At 39.4% G+C, this 26,376-nt stretch overlaps 1 protein-coding gene across 2 annotated transcripts in view; it reads right to left on the reverse strand.

The window, feature by feature from the left end:
- The window catches only part of CDH20 (cadherin 20), a 495,759-nt gene that overhangs the window by 104,739 nt on the left and 364,644 nt on the right, over window positions 1–26,376 (reverse strand). Inside the window, exon 3 of one of the 2 annotated variants that reach the window (XM_088471824.1) lies at window positions 7,920–8,004. The exons of the other annotated variant lie outside the window; for it this stretch is intronic. The gene's annotated coding sequence lies outside the window, so the exon portion shown is untranslated. The remainder of the gene's footprint in view (window positions 1–7,919; window positions 8,005–26,376) is intronic. 2 annotated transcript variants of the gene reach the window in all.

Raw genomic sequence — 26,376 nt, forward strand, 5'->3', positions numbered from 1 at the left:
TATTGCAGTGATACTAATGAACATGCTATTGGTATTTAACATTACTTAACACAAGGACGAGGTCCTGCAATGTCCCCCTCTTCGGTGGCATCCTCCGTTCAGCTGCTGGCAGCCTGACACTGCCAGTGACGGGCTGCTCTGTCATGCACATGCGCGATTGTCAGTCTGTGCATGTCGTTACGAAGAAAAAGGGGGGATTTAGTACCTGCACAAGAGCAGTTCAATTCTTTACATATTATTATATAATGCACCCATACATATGGTCTAATTGATATATATTTAATTTCATGTGGGAGGTGCACCCTAGAATAAATATCACATGCAAGAAAAAGGGGGTAGCATTCTAATGTGTGGCACTCAAATAAACAGTATCTCCTAAAATGTAACCTTTATTACATTAATTAAAAGTGAGTTACAAAAACTGAATGTGAAGTGATATGTAACATGTATGTATATTGTCAATTAAAAAATGAACACCTCAAATATAGGGTATTTACCACAGTCCTTAGAGTGTGGGCTTTGAGATAGAATGCAGCTTTTGGTAATGGGTGTGTATTAATTAATATCCAGGTCAATTATCCACCTGGATATTAAATTGAGACTGTTTGAATTGAAAAAGATATAAATATATACCATACAATCTAACACTTTTAGCTTCAGCAAGCTTGAACCTGTTTGAACCTGATTGGTATCTGTAAAGAATGAAAAGTGTGTGAAATTTTATAGAACTGGATCTCTCCTACTCAAGGGATTTTTGTTCTTGTCTCAACTAAATTATTCAGACATTGGGCCTGTTTCAGGTCTGGGTGGTTCTTCACACAGTTCTCGCATGCAATACAGCTGCAGACATCAGGTGAGTGACAGTCTGCTGCCGTTTGGGGGCGGGGAGGGGGCTGCGCTCCTGGAAACGGTGGTGCAATGCTTACACAGCCTGACCGTGGGCAGCAACCATTGATGGTCGCATTGGTGATCTGAAACAGACGCTGCTCTCACATCGGATATGCAGGAGATGTCTATTTCCTACAGACACCTCCTGATGTATTTGGATTTCTGTAGATGATATTGCACTGCCGCTTCCCTGTGGCTCTGCAGTACCATCCACATCAGAATCAGACCCATTGTGTTGCCAAACCAAAAATAAAGGCAAATGGGTAAAAAAAAACTATTGAGACAAAGTAGTTGGAACTACCCACACAATGATCACTCATAAATAATTAACTTGATTTTGCAATATTAATTAGAGTATCCTATTTTTAGAATAGAAATTTTAAAATAGTGTCGTTTTAAATAAATAAAAGGTAAATAGAGCTATAATGGACATTGGACACAGAACAGATTCTGCGCATGCGCCGAACATTGAAAATATGAGTTGTGTGTACACCATTGGATTTACATAGAACTCTGAAGCAGACCCATTGTTACTCTGTAAAACTATAGGAGAAGATGTATACGGTGCAGCATGGGCTAGCACAGCAAAAAAGATGGTGGTTATAAAGGTGAATCTGGATCAAAAGTGCTATGCCCCATCTTTACTCTTCACTGTGCTGATATTCCAACTTTATACTTTTTGCTTAAGATACTTTTTCTTTTATCATCATTCATTATTTTAAGATCAAATGACGAGGTTCTAAAGCTGCATTGATCAAACGGAAGGAAGATCAAATGCTGAAGTTAGAGGATGAACTGCTGAAACAACTATACTGTACAAAACAATACTAGAGTTGCACTGAAGAAACTTAAACTTCATATTTTTCATAAACACGACTACAGCAAATGTTAAAGATGTGAGGAGCTAGTAAAAATGTGTGATTTTTAAAATTTAATTTACAAATACAAAACAAGATGAATTAGTTGATAAATGAGTTGTAATTAACTTGTTTATGAACTTGCTGAGTGAAAATCTGTAGGCACTTACCAGTAGGCAATTGGGGAGTTAGGAGCTTATGCTTTATGTTATTTAACATTGTAATTTGCCATGACTGCCGAAGCAATTCAACATTACTCCAGCATGGAGACAGCTGATCTGAAGATCAACTGTCCCCAAAAATACTTTCAATGCTACTTTACTAGCGGTGAAACTTAGCACTGCCGAATCTGACTTGGCAGTGCTAGTGGGATTCACGCAAGGGGAATAAAGCCCCGGTGTCCGACGGAAGGAGCAACCCTGGACTCCTTCCCATAAGGAAAGAGCAGGGTTCCGGAACAAACCCCATCTGAAGATGACAAATGTTCCTGCAGTCAAACTCAAGATAAGCAGGATATATCAGTAATATCTCCTGCGATACCTTTATAATAAATGCCAATGGGTGAACATGTTAATTTTCACCATACTGTGTATAAATTAAGTAATAATGAACAGACCCCTTAGGATTTGTTATAATTTTATTTTAGATTGTATTTTTGGTAGGGATGTGCAGGCTCGGATAGGTTCGAGTTTGCACGTGGAGTTCGGATTTTTCCCTCTAAAAAAACGGAACTCAGGAATGATGATGTTCGTCCATGTAAGATGACGTTTTGCCTCTTTCTAAGTTCCGTTTTTTTGGAGGGAAAAATCCGAACTCCACGTGCAAACTCGAACCTATCCGAGCCTGCACATCCCTAGTTTTTGGTAATCGTTTTATTCTTTGTTCTGTATTATTTAGATATAATTTGCTTGCGGTTAAGGTCTGTTTGAGTGCTGTGTGTACTTCCCTATATAAATCAATTAGCCATATTTTGCATGGCTTTGAGTTTCAGCAAGCAGCTCAACCGTAAGGTAACCACAGGTGCTGAAGCTGCCCCATGGGTACACAGCCTAATAATTCCAATATATTTTTCACAGTCTGACGTTGCAGTCTACAGTTTAATTTTACACACAGCTGTTTGCATACATGCTCTTGGAAAGTACAAGAAATAGAAGCACAAGTTTGAAGTTATATTGTTCAGTATTCGGTAGAGAAGTTTTTGTCACAGAGGTGAGGAACTAAAGGCCTCTTTGATACACATATTCAATACAGAAGTGAGAAATAGACTGTCTTGCTTAAGTTAATTCCAGTGTCTCTTACAATGGAAAGTGACAGCAGTCTTCACATGACACATAACATACAAACAACACAACTATTGTATGGATAATATTGTAGCAGGATTTGATAAGCACGAATGTGAAGACATACTGTACATACCCTATAAATTAATGGAAACATCTAAGGGGCACATCTAGGGACTGTGGGGTTGCATCAAGCAAAGGTGGAGGAGTGGATTAGTGGTTGAGTTGCCCATAGCAACCAATCAGCTTTGAGGTAGCATTTAACAAGTACATTCTATAAAATGATAGGTAGAAGTTGATTAGTTGGACATCATTTCCACTGATGCACTCTCTCTCTTTTTACTCCTAGATACATCACCCCCTGTATAATTGTTCAGCTGCTTGGACTCATTATTTCATATATCTTCAATAGCCCTGGCTCAGACTACTTTAGTTGTAAACCACACTAAACATACTGTAACCAAAGATAATGCAGCCATCAATTCTAATAATCAATGTTTTTTGCAGTACAATGTGAAAAAACAATGTCCTTCTTATAAACAACCTGCATTCTAGCAACACCTCCCCACTAGTTGTAGAAAAATATATTGCGTGTACAAACTTTAATGCTGACAAAGTTCACATGTATTGTACAATAGCACACATGTCTAGGCCACCTGGGCGTATAAACTAGAAGACTCCTCACACGCTTCACTAAATACAACTTAGGATGATTGTGCTCTATATTGCCAAGTACAACAATTGAATGCAAAATGTACCTCACGTCATCAACATATTCTACATTTAAGGAACATTTGAAAGCAAACTCTGTTGAATAAACTGTACTTAAAATGGATATTACATCTCAATAACAATTTGTTGGTCCAAAAATATTGGAAGTTAGTGTTACAATGCACAGAACTGGTAGGAAAATACATTGACACAATGAGGCTGACGCAGTGGCAATAATACTCCTATTGACAGTGCAGAATTAACAACAGAGCAGGCAAGGCAGTCACCCAGAGGCTTCCGCTCTGGGAGGCAGGGTCTCACATGTTGGATTAGCCCATGGGAGAGCAAGGTGTAGGCTGCATCAAATGACGCTGTAACAAGCATAATATAAACTGGGGGCACTGTGGCATTATGTAAACTGGGGGCATTGTTCATGTAAACTGAGGTCACTGTGACATAATGTGAACTGAGGGCTCTGTGTGGCATAATGTGGATTGGGGCACTATAGTATGTTCAACACATTTGTAGGTACTGGAGTATTTACACATTATACCTTTTTAATAACATTGCCTGTATATTAATTTGCCAATTTTATTGGTTAGAGCCCCCACAAGTTAGTTGCCCTGAGGCCCCCACAAAACTTTATACTGTATGGTCCTGCCAGTTGACATATTGTAGGTGAATGCATGCTTGTGCATATGCATGTTTGCAGGCCTGTTTGTGTCTGGCATTTGCAACTCCTTACAAATGGAGACATGGATCAGGGGAGGGAAAGGGCAATCTGATGTAGGCAGAGTACAGTTTACAAAAATGGGACTCAAGCAGCTCTTAGCAGCACACTTACATGCCTGTTACATGCCTGTTAGGGGGTGTATCTTCTGCACCTGCTAGATATGATGGTGATTTGATGAAAACCAAGTGTGTATAGTGTTGATCTGAAGCAGGACACATCTCAAGATATATATACGGCTCAGTATAAGGGTGTAAATAATTTTTGCGTGTGCTATTTTTTATCACAATGAATGCCCTTTTGGAAACAACTCTGCATCATAACCAAAATGTATTTATTTGTTACACATGTATCATATGTGTTCATCATTATATTTATTCACTTGTTCCATAAAAAAAACTGATCAAGAAATAAGTTACACCGACTGTTTCTCCCATAGTAAATAAGAAACACTGCAGCACCACTTGTTTTATGACACATATCTACTTTTTAGATTGATTGGCTGGATAACACCCCACATCTCATGGTCAAACTTTGGAAGAGAATGAAAACATTTCAGTGGTACAAATGTAGCTTTTGGCTCTTTAGGTAGCGTGAAGACCCCTTTGAACTCTATTAAGCTGGTGGTCTCAGAAAGCACGTAATGTCTATTTACAAACCACACACAGTGGCACTCATTAATCAGCACTTCTTTTTGACAATGAAAATACTGTGAAAGTTGCCTAATGCTAACAAAAAATAAAATATTTATAACAAGTGGCGTATTTTTTAAATGGCAATACTTTTGAAACAAACGAAAATATAATATAACATAATCCATTTTCAGCACCTGTGCTTAAAAATAGCACAAAAAAACTAGACCGCAGATGTACTGTGTTTATTTAACGAAGCCACCGTATTTATTACGCAAAGGCCTTCTTTTCTCAGAAATATCACATTTACATTATAGAAATAGGCCATATGATGCGTTTGAATTATATTAAGTTTTTTTGTAAGTATTTTGATAAGAGGATTACTGTTAATAAAACCAAGATAAGTGTTAAACTGTGACAATTAACAGTGTTTTAACCATGCCAATATAAGAGCTACACAGTCTTAATCCTCAAATAAAAGAGCATAAAGTGGTTTAAAGGGATTTATCGCTTCTGAGATGAATAACCAGCATTGGGATTATGTGGTTGCCGTCAGAATGGTGCCTATGTTGCGAATTGAGAATGTAGCAGGTTTTGCCATGTCATATATAACGTTCTCAGTTCTTCATCCAATTAGTATAATATTTTGCATTGCTTACCCAAATTTGACTACTGATGTACAGATACAAAATACACTAAAGGTTAGTAAACTATCACCTCTCTAGAGATTGAGCATTAACCATGCTAGTTCACTGTGCAAGCTGGGAGTTGTGGCTCAATAATGCCAGGGGAACAAGCTACAATACTTAGCAGGACATGCTTAGAGTTGCAAGTCAGCAACAGCTGGGAAGCCAGAGCAGGACATGCTGGGAGTGTCAATTCAGCAGCATCTTTAGAGTCCAAGACAATAAGGGAAAATATTGCTTTTTAGCTAAACACACATTACCTAATATGTATGTGCACACAATGCATTAAACTGCACATTACTTTTTACATTTACCAATGAGCATAATTTAATATAGAAATAAACCACTGTTTAACAAATTATCCTCTCAACAAAATTGACAAATTAAATCAATGGCTACTGTTTCAGTTATCTGCCATGCTGTAGGGTGGCCAGGACTACTGTACATGTCAGAATGCAGCATTAGGAAGCATTGACCTCAGTGTGTAATTACTATTAGGAAAGCTTAGTCTAATCTTGAACAGAATTGTGGCGTAGGAAGAAATTAAATTAAAAATAGATGAAAGGTTTATCTCATTAGCATTTTTACATTACCTGATTTGAAATTCAGACCAAAAGTGAAAAGCTGTTTCTTTGTTCCAATATAGTAACACAAGGAAGAGTCTCTTTTACTTTTTTTTTTTCAAAACATCAGCCTCTCCAACTCTTTGTTGTATAAGGAAGAAATGACTATGTTGTGTATGAAAGCTCAGCAGTGGCAGCAGTGTGTGAATGGGACCTAGGCACAGGGCACATGATGTGTTCCCCTCTTTATGCAAGGAAACTCTTTTGGAACAGTGAATCTGCTTCAAAGAGATGCTGTGACATGATCACCCTGAGTAAGCATCCAGTCCTCCTCTATTCACACGACTAACAGCCTTGCTGCTTTGTACTGCATTCAGATGGGTCTTCTGCCTTGCAAATGAAAAGGGACAACCTCATTGATACCTTGTTAGAGGGTGTGTGGAAAATACAAAACAGATACTCATTGCAATTTCCCTGCAGCTATTTGAAATGAATCCAATTAATAAACTGGATTTCAGCATAGAAGTGACGGAATGGTTTCTCATTAATTTCTGCCTTGGAGCTTGGGTTCATAGTCAAAAGCACATATATACATAAAATAAAGTAATGAAGTGCTTATTTGATTTAAGTACAGTGCACACATAACGAGCAATTCCACTTTGAAATATCTGAATCTCCAATGCAATAGGATGTAATGTAAGTGGGATGTCTGCTCTCTAACATCCCCTTCAGCAAAGTAACATTTTTAATCCCAATTAGTATTTCAGGGGAAGTGTTTTCTCCCTTCCCAGCATAGTAAATCGACATTATGTGTACATGAATGGAAAATAACCAGCCTCATTATTCAGACTTGGTAAAGATAACGGGATCAACCTTTCCTATCATACTGTCATAAAAGGTGAGAAGGAAATTAAACCCAGGAAAGAAATGTGTTGAGAAGGCTTTTTATCTTCTTATTAAATAAAGTAGAGTTGCATAGTAAAATAGATATTAATAAAGTCACTTTTTAAACTGAAAAGGCAGTTTTACAGCATATTTCCATATTTAAGTCACTGATGCGGTTTTAATTTTGAAAACTTAACAATCTTCTAAAGCAGATAGTGGCTTAAAGTGTATCATAACAGCTAACCACATCTATGCATAGAAGTTACTTGGCACAAATAATGGACACATTGCAATCACATTATTACTACTTTATCTACATGTAAATCTGTCAAACAAACAACCAGTGTTATGAATATCATATAGTTCATTATAAGAAGCTACACAGGGACCTGTTGGAGTTTATCTACAATCACTTAAAACAGGTAAATGTTATTGTTTAGCTTATACAGTAGTAATATTATTTTAGTTGCAACATTGCAGATACATGTTATTATTATTTTCTAGTGTGCATGCACCTTGTACAGTAGGTTGCTATTTTCAATGAATTATAAATGAAGTACTTATACACACATCAGCCTGACACATTTTTACTTATTCTAATTCTTTAGTATTTAAGATTATATGCATTGAAAATGCATATAACATGCAGACTATAAAGATTTATATTATAACAGGGTCATACAGTACCTTTCTTCTCCTTTCTCACTAATTCCTTGTTGAAACAGGAATTCTCAGTCCACTTAGGATACCCCTGCTGTATGTCTGTCAGTTGCTGTAAAGCAAAAAGTGAGGCACTGAAGTAGCTATTTTATTTAACTGTCTCTTAAAATAACAAAAGTCGAATTTTCACTTCTGATTCAAGCAGTTTCAGTGAGTAGTGGAGAGCAGAGTTTTAAAAAGACACACCAATCAGTATCTGTGCTTCAGTCTGCTATTCTGTCCTCTTTTATCCCACCCCCTCTATGCTGATTCATTGAACAAGCCCTCAGAGACTTAAAGAAGAAGTCATTCATAAGTAAAAGTCTGAGATTGTAACAATAAAAAACAAATAAACTCAATATTCTAATATATAAAAATAAATTCTATATTTATTCTCCTTCAAACATAAAATCTAATTAAATGAGACAAAAAAAAAAAACAATTTTTAAAATTCTGTTTATAATAACTTGCTACAGGTACAGTACCTTATTTAATTAAGATGAGAAACAACATGCATATAATCTATAATATAAAAGAACCCTGTAACCTCCCTTTAAATGTCTGTGCCTAATTGGATGCTCCCTGTATCTAATTAAGCTCCAGTCTTTTAATGTTGTATATCCTTTTATGCAAATAAACAATGCATATGGGCTGACCTATTAAATCATTATTAATTAAGAATTACAGTACTCCTGTCATTAACAGTAGCTGCTAGTTTCATTTTTTTGCTTGCTTGAAGCTTCTGACAGATTACTAATTGCGGATATATTATAGTGCGGACGCATCCATACCACATAAGCAGCATGTTTTATATGTGAAACTTAATGGGTCTTTAATCCTGATGAGTCACAAGGACATAGGGATACATTTCTCTGGTGTCCTTTCCTGAAATCAGAGCTCCAGGGAACAACAACACTATGGTTTTGTTTGCTGTGCAGTATTTAATATACAGTAGCTCTGGTTAATTATATTTCTTAATTAGCAGCTTTCCTTAAACAAGAGGCATTTAATATTCATTTCAAGTACATAAAATAATTTGATGCACACATGATGGCAATTTTGTAATGAGGCAATTGTTTTCTAAATGCAGCTATCTGTATTAATATACCAAACATTGGATGCCTAAGATGTATTGTAAGAACATCTTTTGTGTACCTGATATGCTAGTCAAGGTGAAAAACTCAGCTCAGGTTTTCATGCTTGATCAGTTTGCCCACTTACACCTTATATACACATGCCCAGCAAACCCAATACCATTTCTAAATGTATAAACATGTACAGTAGCACCTGCTCAGTACACCCATTGGGGAAGTGTCACTCTGATGCAAACTTTGGGCACTATCAATGTCTTATCACCTGGTAAAAACCCTGCTGTCACTCTGGCTACGCAACTCTACTTCTTCACATTATATATCACTCACAAATCCGACTCTCTATTTTATATTTGGCTACCTCTTCCATTGCCACATTCTCTCTCCTTCTTGTATTCTCACAACCACTTTATAGACAAAGTAAAAGCTATCCATAAACAGATCCCCTATGTTCCTTGTTTGTCCCTGCTCCCCCTTTTTAAAATCTCTCTCCTGCACTTTAAACTTGTTTCTTCAGCCACAGAGTTGGAAGATTATATATTGTTATCTTTCTCTTTTATTACCATTTACCTAATTGACTCTATCCCCTATCATCTGGTTAATGATCCTACTCCTGCCATAGTTCCCACTCACACCTGCATTTTAAACTCCTCCCCATCCATTGGTATTTCTCCTTATCCTTGAAACAAGTAATTATCACATCCATTCTCAAAAGCAACACAATGTACCCTTCATCCCTCATAAATGATCATTCCATCTCACTTGGTATTCTTTCACATGGTGGGATTTCTTAATTTACAATGCCTCCTAGTCCCTTTGCAATCTGGCTTTAATACAATACACTCTACAGAGGCTGGCTAACAATTAGCAAATTACCTTCAAATTGCTAAATATGCAGTTAAAATAAATTTTCCCTACATGTACCACTTGAGCTGTCAGCTGGCCACGCCATAGTCGACCACTCTCTTTTCAATGAAATTCTTACTTTCAGAAATACAGCTTTGTCCAGTTTCTCCTCAAACCTCTCTCGTGACTCTTTTTCTTTGTCTTCATTTGATTTCTACGCGCAAAAAATAGATGGAACTCTGGAACAGTTACATTAAATAAGGTGAGTTTTTTGTTCAAGTCAGCAACATTTTTGGCACAAATGTCCCTTTCTCAAGCTGTTTTGGGCCATTTGTGTATGAAATGTTGCTGACTTACGCAATAAACACACACTGTTTAGTGCAACTGTTCCAGAGCAGAGAGCCTTTTATGTTTTGCAATCTCTACGCTACATTGGACTTGGCCTATTGAATACACTTTATTGGATTATGTGACAGTGTGTGGCCCTGACGAAGCTCAAACCTTGGCAAAAATCTAAGCCTGGTCAAACTACACCTTCCATGGCAAATTTGGTTGAGCTAGAAATGAATCTCAGGTCGTGCATAAAAGACTGACAGATAGACACACTTTCTCGGTTATTATATATTAGTTAGGATACCTGGCGTTGCCCGAGTTGATGACAGGACCCTGAAGTACACTTGCAGCCTTAATTTTTTTACATTGTCCTCACCTATAACCTATTCCATTGATCCTGAAAAGGACCCCTCTGTTTGCTAACATGCATGCAAACAGTGGTGTAACTACCATAGGTGCAAGGGGTATGGCTGCTATGGTGCCCGAGCTGCCTCTGTTGCCTGCCGCTCCCATTTCACCAAGTCATGCACACAAGGTGAGCTGGTCCAGTCAGGGCCATTAAGGGGGGCTTGGGTGTCAGCGATGTTGATTTGGTGCTGGCCCACCAGCTGATTACAGCTGGTGCACTGGCAGGCAGCCATGGATAGACAGTGCCACTAATCACAAGGCAAACATATTTCATGGACCAAAAGCCAATCAGCAGTGGCGGCTCCTGATTGACTGCTGATCTGCAAGTTCTGATTGGCTTGCGACCAGTGCCAGATTCATATTGCATCGGCGCTGTCTGTTCATGTCTGCTGCTGCCTGCCAGTGCACCAGCTGTAATTAGCTGGCAGCCCAGCCCCAAATCCACACCTGCTTGCTGCTGATGCCACACAGGGGGAGGCGAGAGGCTATGGGGAGGTGAGTTGCTGGGGGGGAGCATAATGAGTAAGGGACACTACTATTGTGTGGAATAATGTGTTATATGGGGCACTACTACTATGTGGCATAATCTGTAAAGGGCATTACTGTGTGGTATAATGTGTTTAAGGGGCATTACTGTGTAGTGTAAGGGGCATTACTGTGTGGCATAATGTATAAGGGGCACTACTACTGAATGGCATACTGTGTATAAGGGGTACTACTGTGTGGAATAACCTGAATGGGCTCTGTGTGGCATAACCTGAATGGGTGTGTGTGGCATAACATCAATGGCCTCTATGTGGGGGCAAATGTATGTATTTTTACCTCTGGGGAGACCCTTTTAAGATCTTCTTATGTGGCCCACAAAGTACAAGTTACACCCTTTCATGCAAACACAGAGGCTCTGGATTTAATGTGAACTTGCATGAGTCATCAGTCTATGGTTAAAAGGAAACATTTGTAACTTTCTCACATGTTTTTGTCAGACTGCCAGTCTCCACTGGAGCTAGCCCTGGAACCTGTGTAATTTAAGAGTGTCCCTATTTTTAGCGATTGTGTGACAGTGTGTGGCCCTGATGATGTTCAAACCTTGGCAAAAACTTAATCCTGGTCAAAGTACACCAGCCTGCCAAATTTGGTGTAGCTAGGTCCAAAACTCTGTCCGAGCAAATAGACAGACACAATTTCTCGATATATATACATATATATATATATATATATATATATATATATATATATCAAAGCAAAAATTGGAGGGCAAAAAGGTCTGAGATGAGACCGAAATCTAGGACTATTTACTATTACACTGGTGGTATGTGAGTAAAAATCAACCAAAAAAAACATTTTATCTAATGTAATGGTGAGTGCCCTCCAATTTTTGCTTCTACTTATGTGGACTACAATGGACTGCTGCTCACACTGAGGTTGCACCCCACCTGGATGAATACGTTGGAGTGAGTGAGTGTGGGCTCCCCATGGGCAATTATTAGGTCAGACCCAAATATTGACCAGTCTCCTCACTCACATGTCTTCAGGATCTCTTTAGGGACATAAATCTCTATTATACCAAATAATTTTGAAAATATATTGTTCCTCAGTAATTGGACAATACAGATGTTCCACCACAGATCATCAGTTAGCCAATTTAGTACAGTAACTGCCCTAGAGCTGCCTGACATTATATCAGCATCATACAGTAACTCCACTCAAAGACAATATATGGTATAACAAACATTAGCACCGTAAAACTTTCTGATAAAGGCTGATTGTACTGTACCACTATATAAAATTACTTATTTGGTATTCAAATAGACTTTTTCAAAGCTTGTAATCTCATACAGCTCTCGCTATCTTTATGCACTCTAGAACAGTGCTTCCCAGTGCAACTCCGGTCCTCAGGGAACAGTAACTATTTTCCAGGTTTCCTCACAGAATCAGCATTGAAATGATTAGACCCACCTGTGGATCTTTAAAAAAGTGTCAGTCAGTAGTAAATACACATGTTCTCCAGCACAGAATTTGGAAAACATGCACTGTTATGGTGCCCTGAGGACTGGACACAGGTCTAGTAGCTTATGAAATGATTATTCTGCCAAAAATTGAATACTATATGTCCAAGAGACATATTCAAATATTGTTACAGTTTTCTGCATACTGCTACATTTTATGCAAGAGCACATACACAGATCAAACATAACAATAAAACCACTAACAGGTGAAGTGAATAACATTGATATCTTGTTACAATGGCACCTTCAAGGGATGGGCCATATTAGGTAGCAAAAGAACAGTCAGTTCTTGAAGTGGAATTGGTATGTAATACTGCTGGATGTATTGCCGGCAGACTAAATACCGACGCTGGAAGACAGAACCATCAGGATGCCGACTGGGGCTGGTAAGTACCCTAACCCTCCCCTCTCCCCCCCTAACCCTAACCCTCCCTTAGCAGTGCCTAACCCTAACCTACCCCTGATGATGCCTAAACCTAACCCCCCATTGCTGCACCCTAAGCCTAACCATCCCGAGGTGGTGCCTAACCTACCCCCGGTGGTGCCTAACCCTAACCCCCCTCCCTGCACCCTAAACCTAACCCTCCTGGGGTGGTGCCTAACCCTAAGTCCCCCTGGAGGTTCCCTAACCTAACCCTTCCCCCCCCCCCAGCGCAGCTAAGCGCTAACACTACCCAGCTCACCTTTGTTTGGGAAGCTGTCTGTCTAGATTGGGCATTGGGATTTCCCCTTGGAGTTGATGTGTTGAAGCAAGAAAAATTGGCAACTTTGTGATGGCTAGATGAATCAGAGCATCTGCAAAACGACAGGTCTTGTGAGGTTTCCTGATATGCAGTAATTAGTACCTACCACAAGTTTTCTAAGGAAGGACAACTGGTGAACTGGCAACAGGGACATGGGTACCCAAGACTCATTAATGCACTTGAAGAGCAAAGGCTAACCTGGCTAATTCACAGCTACTGCAGCACAATTTGCTGAAAAATAGAAAGCTTTGATAGAAAGGTGTAAGAACAGTGCAGCGCAGCTGCCCATGCTGACCCATGTCCACTGCTGAATGCGCCTACAATGTCCACATAAGTATCAGAACTGGACCATGGAGCAATGGAAGAAGGTGACCTGGTCTGATGAATCACATTTCCTTTTACATCATGTGAAAGGCTGGGTGCATGTACATTGTCTACCTGGGGAAGAGATGGCACCAGGTTGCACTAAGGGAAGAAGGAAAGCTAGCATAGGCAATGTTCTGCTGGGAAACCTTGGTTCCTGGCATTCATGTGGATGTTATTTTGACACGTACCACCTACCTAAACATTTTTACAGAGCAAGTACACCCTTCATTGCAATGGTATTCCATGATGGCAGTGGTCTCTTTTAGCAAGGTAATGCACCCTGCCACACTGCACAAAGAATGGTTTGAGGAACATGACAAAGAGTTCAAGGTGTTGACTTGGTCTCAATCTGATCTGTTTGGATGTGCTGGAAAAAAAAGTCAGAGCCTAGGAGGCCCCACCTAGCAACTTACAGAACTTAAAGGATCTGCTGCTAATATTTTGGTGCTAGATACAACAGGACACCTTCAGATGTCTTGTGGAGACCATGCTTCGACAGGTCAGAGCTGCTTTGGCAGCATGAGGGGAACCTACACAATATTAGGCAGATGGCTTTAATATTATGACTGATTGGTGTACAATCTCAGACTTGTTTTATACATAGTATACACTCCCCATATAATGAATATACTATAATACTGATACCTTATGAATGATAAAAATACCTATACCTTTTAAGGCGGGTATCTACTTGCCTTTAAAATGAGTGATTTAACGATAACAATATCGTTATTGTTCAATCGCTCATTAATCGTGCACAAATCGGGCATAACAATGTTGGAAACGACCAGCGATACACACTCCCGCTGGTCGTTTCCGGCATAAATCATCGCCTGAACATGCTGGTCAATCTGCCGATAATGACAGATGGACCATGTTCAGGGATGAGGAAGGGTGCCTGCACTGAATGACATATCGTTCAGTGTAGGCACTGCAGGGGAAGAGGAACGACTGTATGATTACAATGTTGTGATTGTACTGTCGTTCCACTATCTGCTAGTGGGTACGCACCTTTAGAAAGGAAAATGATCAACCACTCAAATTGCAAGGCTCAGACTAAAATACCATTATCATCCAAGCCTATTCTATATTTCATATTATTAGAGCACAAGCCACATATCTCAATAAACAGTATTGCACCAACTATACAAATGCCACTTTGTGGCTAATAGTAGCACATACCCGCTCCGGTGGGGAGTTTTGACTGGGGCGGTACACCTGTCAAACCGTAACGCAGGTGTCCTAAGGCGAGGTCAGGGAGGACAGAAACCTCTCGTGGAGCAGAAGGGCTTAGGTTTTTTTTCTATATAGTCATGGCCACTGAATGTATCGAGTATTGACATTAACATGACCATTCATTAACTATATGTTTTATGTTATTCACTACTTAAAATAAGATGCATTTTCTATCATAGCTGAGAGTCTAGCCAGTTGAAATATCAGAATTGATATTTTAGTCAATGAAACTATTATATTCCCTGTGACCAAATTATGTTACCTAGGTGTGACATTCTGCTCTGTTCCCTCTCCATGTCTGCTCATATTCATAAAAAAACACAAACCTGCAACTCTTTATATTATACTTTACTAATATCATTCATTTTATTTGTTGCTTTATAGCCTAAATTGTAATTTACACCATTATCCTCTCCCATGTGGATTACTGTAACCTAATATTAGCAAGAACTCATTTGCTTCCCACCTTCTGTACTGCAATCTATACAGTGTTCTGCATCAGGAATCACTTTATTTTCATATAGTCCCAGATTGTTCCCAATACATTTTCTATTTCAAGTCCTTTGCTGGCACTCTATCAACTCTAAGGTCACCTCCAAAGTATGTCTACTCATCAAAGTGATGCTGCTTCTGTCTACATATCTACTTTAATTACTTGCTATTTCCCTAATCATTCACGTGCATTATGCACAGAATTATCTGCTTGTCACCCACTTCACCTCTAATGATGTCTCTCACTTTAAATTCTTGTCCCTTTCTTCTCTATAGAATGCTTATACATTATACACATGAAATGCCTTCGTTTCGCAACTTTAAGTCCAATCTAACGAGAAACTTCATGAATAAAACAATCTTCATCATACATGACACCTGCTGTGTCCAAGCACAACCATCTATTGATCATACTACTAAAAATTCTGCGGTATGTAGTTACACTTAGAACTCCTTGCCCATTGTTTGATCATGACCTGTATTTTCCAGTGTTGCCTGTAAACAAAATAAGTACAAAGATTTCACACACAAATGCACGCACACACGCAAACAGACACACACACATAGTTCTCCTCACTGTTTACGTTGCTTCTTCTGCTGTGACATAATTACATATTATAAAATACATATACCTTTTGTCTGCTAATGAAATACTAATGCACTGCACATTTCAATTTAATGTATGTGCTTTATTTGTGATCTGTGCCCTCAAAGTTTCACAACAATCCTACAGAATCATAATCTATGTTAAAAGAAAATAATGTTGCCTAGGGCCAAGGACCACAGAGGGATAGCATTATGGGGCATTGTCAGAAGATATTTTGTCTTATTTCTGCAGTTGAGCTCTGTGGAGCTGCATGTCCCTCCAGCAGTGAGGCGGATACCTTGGTAAGGATAGTAGTCTATAAGAAATGGCTATATTAGCAGAGTTAAACAGGAGAAGTTATAGTTTGCATTGTTTTCAAAATAGTATCACATTTTGTAATTAAGAAACAATCTACATATGACATATTTTTGTCCATTCTGCAGCACAATGTACCCTGACAGTATAGCAATTCAGTGAAGGTTTATAAATGTGTGTGCTTTTACTACTATTACTAATAGACATTTTCTGAATATTGCTTTAAGCGTAACTAAGTATAAGTACGTGTATACTGTATGACAATGAAACAGATTCCCTTTATATATATTTTAAAGGCAGACAAATGTTTCAGAGGTTAATATACAATAAGAGGGACAGTCAAGTATAATATACATTATTTACACTACTGCATAAATGGTTATACAGTACACACACTAATATGTGGATGTGTCATTTTCTCACACTCTTCTGTTCTATGAAAAGTTTTGAAAGTTACAAAAAAAAAAAAACGAGTGAATCCATGCTGTTGCTCATTTGCAATTTCATACATATGTACATGATCACCAAGTGTTACCTCCTACAGTTACATTGAGGAGTTCTTGCTGTTGTGCTGTTTGATGGCACTTGACTAGCACAGCTATATATACCTATGACAATGGAAGACAGTGCAAGGGTCATGGATTATGTGTATGATTGCATTTGAGTATTTGAGTATTTCATGGATTTTAGTAATTCTACAGTTTGTTGTAAATTGTTCTTCTGTCTTTTTTAACTTGTTATTGACTACTTAACACTGTCATTTAGAGAAAGTGTTTTGAATGGAACTAGAAAATACATACAATACAGCAACTGTTGCAGTTAACATAAATACAAAAATTACTATAATAACTGCAAGAGTTCTTCAAGCTGAGGCCTTGGTAGTGGCTTTGTCAAAACACCAGCTGTCATTTTGTCAGCCTCCCAGTATACAAAGAGAATTACATCAGGTTCCATTAGATCACATAGACTGGGCTATCTGACATTAATATGCTTTGTTCTGACATTGATTCCCTCACTATTTGTAAGCTTTATAAACCCCTGGCTGTTTCCGTATATAACTATTGGGTGAACTGTTTTCTCTTGGAGATACTCTAACAGTTGGCTCTATGTAATCACTTATTGGGCAATATATCTTGCAGCAGCTTATTCTATCCCATGTAGAAGATAAGGCAAGGGACACTTGCTTTATGCAGACTGAGGAGATTGGCTATCTGCAATCCCCAAATTTTAATTCATGACCACTTGGTAATTTATAATAAATGGAGTCAGCAGCCCAATCTGCATCCACATCACCTCTGAGTATGAGGACACCTTCTCTTTATATATTGGATTTATGTCTTGAGTCTGTTTAAGATATTGCTTGACTCTTTTGAATACATTCCATTCACAGAGATAATTTATCAGTACCCCTGCTGCTGTCTGCTGTTAGATTATTAAGTATCTTGACTAATCAGTCATGACCGTGAACGTTAGTCCATGAGTATCAAGTCTAGAGGCTATTTAGCTGTATTTTTCAAGCAGGTAGTGCATTTCATCACTGGTCTGAACTGATTATGATTAATCTTGGTACAATTAGTGAGCTATTTATTAACTGACCTCCTTAATTAGTCAGGGCTCCTATGTCCTAGCAATTGATGCCACTTATGGATGCAGGTGGACCATCATTCTGTTTGGTAGTGTTGACTGCTTTTAGCAGTTCAGATGGTATAAATAATCAGTGCTTTTTGCTTTTGCTATAGTGTGTCTCCTTTCCAAGTGAAACTTCTTTATTGACAGTATCTGAAACCGGAAGTGGTGCAAAGAAGCATAGGAAAGTGCACTTATATAGAAATGACCAACAGGGTTAGCAACAATTAACACTGCATGTGTCTACTCTGCGCTCCAGCATAAAAATAGCACATACATTGACTCCCACACCATGGGGTCTATCCAATTAGGTGCAAAGGGGTGAATTGCCTTTGGAATAGCATAGAAATGGAAGCAATTTGCCCCCCTTGCAGCCTGATCTTACCCCGGACTCGTACATTTTTGCTTGCAGCCCTACGTGGCTGTGAATAGAAATGTGCGAGTCTGGCAGTACCGTACGTGTGGCATTCAGCCGCACTTTCTTATGGGTGAAAATAACTCACACCTATTTGGATTGACCCCCATGCACGCAAAGCCCATTACTCTGACTACAGGGAGCATACCTATCCCCAAATACCTCCACACACACTGAGCCAGACATTGCCCAGTCTGGGGCCCCCAGCCCAGGGGACAATGTATAGCCTGGCAACTGAGTTGCACCGATCACTGCTGCGCCTGCTCTAACTTCATTATGTGTCCAGTCAGCTACATCATTTACAAGCGTTCCGATCAGATTAGCTCACTTAAATTTTGCTCTATAGCAGTTTACTACAGTATAGCCCAACATGGAGATGCAGAGAAGTATAAGGTACCTTTATACCGAGCCATATACTGTAATGTAATATATGGAATACATGTCTCTGTTGTTAAGGACACTGTACATTGACATTTATAGATTATTTTTACACATCAGTCCCAACATTGCAAATTGAGGCTTCCATGCTCACTGATCTAGTGTTCAAACTGGTTTATGTGTCATCAGAATCCAGTTGCAGATCATTGCAGCTCCCCTCTTAAGTAACAAGTCATTGTAGCCCCCTCTCCCAGGTTACCAGTAAGAGGTAATTGTAGCCAACCCTCCCAAGTGACAGGTCATTGTAACCCAATAGCAATTGACAGGACAGGTTATTGTAGTTCTATCCCCACTGACAAGTCAGTATACTGTAGTGCTTCCATCAGTGATTGGTAACGCCCCCTCCTCGACAGTCCTCATGGCTTGCATCTGTGACATGTCATTGTGGGGCTATCCCTTCAGGACCAGTGCCCATGCCCTTCCCTCTATTGATAGATTCTTGTGTCCCCTCCCCATTTACAGTTTCTAATCCAAACATCATTGGTTATGGTGTTCTTAGATTAGGAAGGTAAGCTTCTTTTACTTTTCTCAATAAAAATAAATTGGACATTGAAGCTGCATCAGATCAAATTGTATTTTCAGTGAGAAAAAGCAAAGAAGCACTCATATATTTATATCTTTTATTGTAATGATGCAGCAGTGATACTTGAATGCCACAACACTAGATTGCTGTGTGAGTTTATTAACTGCAAACAGGTTGTTTTCAAGACAAGGTACAGTACATATAGTACATTATTTTCCATTGGGTGTGTAAGTAGACAGGGCATCTTTCTCTATTTACTCTGCAATCATAGGATGTCCATTAGCTACCATAATTATTTCTACTTTATTTTGGCCATGGTGAAAGAATAAGCTTTTATCATTAGTCATATGACTCTTGGCACTGAGGCCAATACACCATGCATGTTTTGACTAAAGGCAGCCTCATACCTAAAATGTTGTCATTTTCTTTTAAATTACTTTTTGCCTACTAATAAATACTTGTGAGTTCAGCTGTTCATTATAGCTATGTGTTCAAGTTTCTTGCATACAAACATCTATGGGGCATATTCAATTGTATGCGAGAAAAGCAAAAAACCCGCACCTGCGAGGTTTTGCCTGCAGGTGCGGGTTTTTTCAAATAGGTTTTTATTCTCGCACCTCCAGAGCAATTTTTTTTTTCTGGAATCGTAAATTTTAGGAAAAAACAGGGGGACTTGCTCTGGGACCCCTGCTGCACCCCTCCTAATGACTAATTAAGCTTTTGGAAGTTTCCAATTAGCTTAATTAGTCAGTAATTAATTATTCACTTTCTGAAGTGCTGTCTTCTGCATCCAGCGTCGGGACCCGGACTCCTGCAACAGCGGTGAGTATGTAGTGTGTGTGAGTGTATGAGTGAATGAAGAGGGAGATCACGTAGATCCGTTTCTCGGCACTCACTGTAGGTACTAGAAGCATCTAAACATAGATCCCTATGTTTAGATGCCCCAATCTAAACTAGTGTGATAAATGACCAATTGAACATAAATGTAAACACAATTTATGTTATAGTAGGGATCGCGCTCTCTTTAGTGAATGTTGTAGATGTTGTAGATTGGACCCCACTTGCAGAAACACTGTGAGTGAAATAATGCAGACTGGATATATACCAAGGGGGATGTACAGAGTAATTTATTGATGTCACTCGCAGTATAGTGAGGACTAACTGTTTAAAATACATGCATGTGGCAGCTAATAATCTGCGTGGTTTATGCAGGTGAACATATGCAGGTGGTGGGGAGAGATGGGGGGAGGGGGAATGGACAGGCACTGGACAGATGGATCGTGCAGGGGACAGTCCAGTGCAGGGCCAGATTAACAATGGGGCGGATGGAGCTACAGCTCCAGGCCCCAGCTACCAATAGGCCCTTCATCATGACAATATGATGATGGCCAGCCACCAGCTGGCCATAAATATTAAAATTGTATTTCTATTTTCCTCACAATGTTTAAACTTTTACACATTAGGGAGATATTGGTATTGATAGAGTAAACGCCCACATGGCACTGGCCACACCCACACAACACTGGTCACACCTCCCCCACTTGTCATAATAGGCCCTTGAGCATATTCAGCCCCAGGCCCATTTGGCCTTTAATGCGGCCCTGGTCCAGTGACGTGACTAAGTGTGCAGGGGGAGGGTGCCCCGCACCCCACTGCACTGAGCAGCTGATGGTTGTTATGAGCTGTTAGTATCACAAAGTCAGGGTTGAAGTATAACAAGTCTAGATGACAGTCTTGGTGAGGCCTCACCTTATCTTCTTTCTTGGTCTGGGTCCTGGTATCTTCTTTTGGCAGTCTTCATCCACTCCTGCTGTAGCCGTTGGTCAGACCATGTTCCAGCATGCGCCTTCAGTGCGGCTGCTGGTTTGGTCTCCACAGTATGTCAGGTGCTGAATCCTGTCCGGACCCGCGATCTCGTGAGATCTCGCGGGCTGGAGGGGAAGAGCAGGCTCCAGACTACTGTGTGCTCAACTCTGCTGGGAGGAGACTTGGGCAAGCGGAGGGACGTGATAGATGTGTGTGATGAGAAGCTCCTACGCGTGTCGGCTAACCTCTAGCCTTCCTCAGGGAGTTGTGAATAGCACCATCTTAGAGATGGGAATATATAGAGTCCTGTGGGCGGGAAGTCTGTAATTAGTCACTGGGCTGTTAGGGGTTGTCATGGTAACGATCGGGCTGCACTGCTGTCCAGAGTGAGAATGACAGGTGATTTGGATTGTCTGAATAAGGTCACCTGGGCAACTGAATAATGGGAATGAACCTGCATGGTGCTTAAGCATAATATAAAACAGCGAACATTTTGTGAAGTTAGGGAAATAAAGGCGATTGCTCTTTGGTTAATTGAATGAAAATAATAAAAAATAATAAATAATAAAAAAAATAAAAAAATAAAAACATGGGTAAACTGAAGTTTAAAAAGGAATGGAAATGGGTGCAGTCCATACTTGTTGATGGCTATAGAATTGGCAATGTGTAGGAAAGACGTTTATATATATGAATACAGTAAGAGGGGTTGGTGTTGAATAATCAATACCGGTTATTGTGGAGTGGTATACATTATATGAGAATAAATAAATTAAATTAACTTGATTGGAATAATAATGAAATTAATTATACATATATATATATATATATATATATATATATATATCAAAAGACACACATATATATATATATATATATATAGGAAAATAAATAAATAAAGAATGATTGCCAAATTGTATTATTGTTATTATTATTAATCATAATAATGGCCATAGTAATGTGCCAAGTATGGTGTTGGAGGGGTTAGAGTACAAGTATATGTACTGGGCAGCACCTGTGTACATCATGCCGTATGGAAATGGTGCTGGTACCGATGTAGGGTAGATGCATAATCGAGGGGATAACACTAGTTGTTTTAATGGACATATATGCACTGCATTGGTTCTTAGCCCGTAATGACCGTTTTTACCTCATTCTCCAAATTGAGTCCATGTGGGGCAAGTGTATTCAGTGCTATCATCCATTTTAGCTCCTCTTTATTAATCTTTTTGTCATAGTTGCCCCCTCTCCAATTCTTGGGTACTAATTTTATTCCTATGTAGTCGAGACCTGTCAGGTCTTGATTGTGTTGATCCTTATAATGTTTGGACAGGTTGTGTGTTTCCAGTCCTCTTCTGATGTTTCTAATGTGTTCAGAAACTCTCACCTTTAATTTCCTTTTTGTTCTTCCCACATATTGTTTTCCACATTGACATGTGAGGAGATAAATCACCCCCATGCTGTTACATGTAAGATGATCTTGAATTTTATATGTTTTTTGTTTCTGGTTGGAGTTGAAGAGGCATCTTTTTTTGGTGGAAATTGGGTTTAATTTACATGCTTGGCATGATCCACAGTAGTGGAAACCTGGGGTCAGTTGTTGGCCTGTCAGTGTCTTCTGTGCAAATGTCTTACTCTTTATATGATTCCGAACAAGTTTTTGTTGCAAGTTTGGTGTTCTCCTAAAGGTCAATCTAGGTCTGAGTGGTAGCAGGTCATTAAGGACTTCATCCTCTAAGAGGATGTGCCAGGGTTTTTGGATGATTCTGTTCAGATGCTTATAATCCTTACTGAATTGGGTGATGAAGGCAGTGTTTGTTGTATTTTGTGCAGTGTGACCGGTTGTGTATGACAGTAAAGGTTCTCTTTCCTCTCTTTCTACTTTTTCAAAAGCACCCTGAACTATTTCTGGTTTGTAGCCTTTGTTCACGAACTGTTGTTTCATCAGCTGCCCTTGTGCTTGGTAGTCTGATGTTTTACTGCAATTCCTTCTAACTCATTTGAATTGGCCTAGGGCGATATTGTCTAACCAAATCGGGTGATGTCTGCTTGTTGAGAGTATATAGCTGTTGACGTCTACTTTCTTTTGATATGTTCTGGTTCCTATCTTCCCTTGTTCAATGTATAGGGTTATGTCTAAAAAGTTAACTTCTGCCTTGCTATAGTTGGTTGTAAAAGAGAGGTGGTTATCATTGTTATTGATGTAATTGAGAAATTGTATGAGTTCCTTTTCTTCCCCCTTCCATACGAACAGTACATTGTCTAAATAGCGATGCCAGAGGACCAGGTTTGCCCCGAATTCATGTTCTGACCAGATGTTAAGGTCCTCCCACCTACTGAGAAATAGGTTGGCGTAACTCGGGGCAAACCTGGTCCCCATCGCTGTTCCAGTGTCCTGTCTGTAAAATGAGCCCTCAAACCAAAAATAGTTGTGTTGTAATATAAACAATATGCATTCAGTTATGAATTGAAACTGTTGCGAGTCCATGTCTACATCCTGTTGCAGGAAATGTTTAACAGCTTCTGTTCCCTGTTGGTGGTCTATAACCGTGTAGAGTGATGTTATGTCACTTGTGCATAGCCAGTAATCTGTATGCCATTCTAAGTTCTCCAAATATTTTAGGATATCAGTGGTGTCTCTTATGTGAGATTTCTGATTTCGTACATGGGTCTGTAAAAAGTGGTCTATATACTGGGACAAGTTGCTGGTCAAGGAGTCTATGAGTAATATTATTGGGCGCCCTGGTGGGTTGGTAATACTTTTGTGGATTTTGGGCAAGTAATATATAAAGTGTATGAGTGAGTGTGTGTGTGCATGAGTGTGTGTGTGTGACCCCCCCCAAAATGGATGCTGGGAGAACTACATCTCCCAGCAGCCCTTTACCCTCCCATCAGCCCCTGGAGCCTCCCAGCAGCCCCCAGGACTCCCAGCAGCCCCTTCTCCAATGAGAAGATAGAGGCCAGGCCATCCGGAACCGCTGAGACCACCGGAGACCCCCAGGCAGGTAAGTGCAGAATTTTTATTTGTTTATTTTTCTGCGGTGCAGGGTTTTCAGAGCTGAAAACCCTGTGACCACTTTTTAAAAATTGGATACCGCAGGTATCGGGAGCTCGCATACCCACGGTATTCCAAAATTGGGCACGAGGGGCCTGAGGTTTTTTTCCTCGCTAGACCTCGCGCCCATTGAATATGCCCTTATGTGTTTTATACTGCACACTATAGTCTCTACCCCAATACTAATTCTAATCTGGGCACATTGATATTCTTTGTGCTTGATGTTTCTCTTTTGTACATAAACACACAAACCTGACATCACTACATTCTAGAATGAGCTCGTCGACTGATAATAGCTACATGGAGGTCTCTCTTAATTCTACATACAGTACTTCTTATATATTTCTGCATGTGTCTTAATTAGCTTAGTTTCATACAATATTGGTGGGGCAGTTTAAGAGAGGAGGGGGCCCGTGTGCAGACTACTCCAAGCAGGCCCCCTCCCCTCTCTATGGTGCAGTTGACTCTGGCATTTCCAGAGTCTACTGCTCATGTGCAGGTCTCCAGGAACATGGCAAATGCGCCACGGTACCAGAGACAATTGTATTGCGCAAGAGCAAACATTTTGGAAAATGGCAGCTGCACCGTTTTCCTGGTGTTTTTGCGTTGCTGCTGTATTGCTGATGTGGGTTTCTGGAAAGTTAAAATTGATAATCGGTGCAGGGTGTGCGGTGTGGACCCACCCAGACCCAGAGGCCCATGTGCACCACATACCCTGCACCTATACACCAATGCTGCTTTTGTAGCCCACAAATGCAGGACAGCTTTATATTACTACATTCCAATTTAGATTTGAGTTTGGACTTGCCCCTATCACATCTAAAGCTCTCTGCACATTTTAAATCTGCCCCACCTGCTGTGCAACTTGGTATTATGAAAGTGTAAAGTTACTTGCTCTTTTTTTGCTGTCCGAATGAAACATTTGCAAATACTGTATAATTGAAACAACTAACATTTTATAGCTTTTCTAATATTTCTACATTTCTATTGTGGATTGTGAAACCTTAAATGCGAACTATGAATGGCACATACAATTCACAATTGGAATAACTGTATATTGAAGTTTGTACTGTGAACATATTTCAGGACCTCACACCAGTGAGATTCAAGTGAATCGTAATAAAATTTGGAAAAGAAAATTGATGCTGCGAACATAAGCAGGCTGCCATTGTGGGTGCTGGAATGGGGAGCATCATTTCATCCTGTGCCATGAATAACACGATATACTCTTGGACGTGAGATAAGTTTTAATCATATGGTTAGAAATATATAACTACAGTGTAATGAAAATATAAATGTTATATTGCTTTATACTAATATATATTAATAGAAAAAAAATCAAAGCTTTATGCTAAACATGTTCTGCTAAATGTAAAAAGGGTGTGAATAAATATTCAGAGCACTAAAAATTGGACAATATACAGAATATTACATGTCAATGATCACAATAATATACAGGCACACAAGCTAGTTGTCACTCAAGACCAGCTATTTATTTCTTGCCTTACTTTTACACAGTTCACTACAGTTTCAATAATCCGCCTGATTCAGAGGCTCTGTCATTTTTGGACTTTTCAAAGAAATAGTTTCATATTACTGAGAATGTCTTATAAAAGTGAATCATTTCTTATTTGAGAAAAGCTGAAAAAAAGGCCAACAGACCAAAGATGTGCGGTGATGAATTATATGACCAGGTAGTCAAAGCAACTCATCCACATCACTTGTCAGATTCCATTTCATGTCTTTTAGTTTGTGTATCTCTTTTTGTCCTCTAGTAGCATTGTAATGGGCTAGTACCCCAGCCAATATGTCAATGCATGCTTCAGTACACACACAGAAAGAAGATCTCCTTTTGTTTGGGTCCTGGATGGCTGGATGGTTTTATGCGTCAGCAAGCAGTGGCTTCCCTCACAGTGGGAGCTTTGCAGTAATTGCCAGAACAAATTATACTGGGGCAATCTGTTCTTTCTCCCTTTTCAAAGCAGAAAAAAATGCAACACCAATGTTGACTGCTTACAATGTAGCGTAGAAATAGATTTGATGCAGTTAGAAAAGGATCATACAAGTAACAACAGTTTTGGGATATGCTACTTTCATGGGTACTAATATGTTGTCTTTAGCTTGTTTTGTTTTATGGATTGACAAAGCATGAAAACAATTTAA

This window comes from Taudactylus pleione, unplaced genomic scaffold (genome assembly GCF_031769625.1).
Source record: "Taudactylus pleione unplaced genomic scaffold, aTauple2 ptg000116l, whole genome shotgun sequence".
Classification (NCBI taxonomy): domain Eukaryota; kingdom Metazoa; phylum Chordata; class Amphibia; order Anura; family Myobatrachidae; genus Taudactylus; species Taudactylus pleione.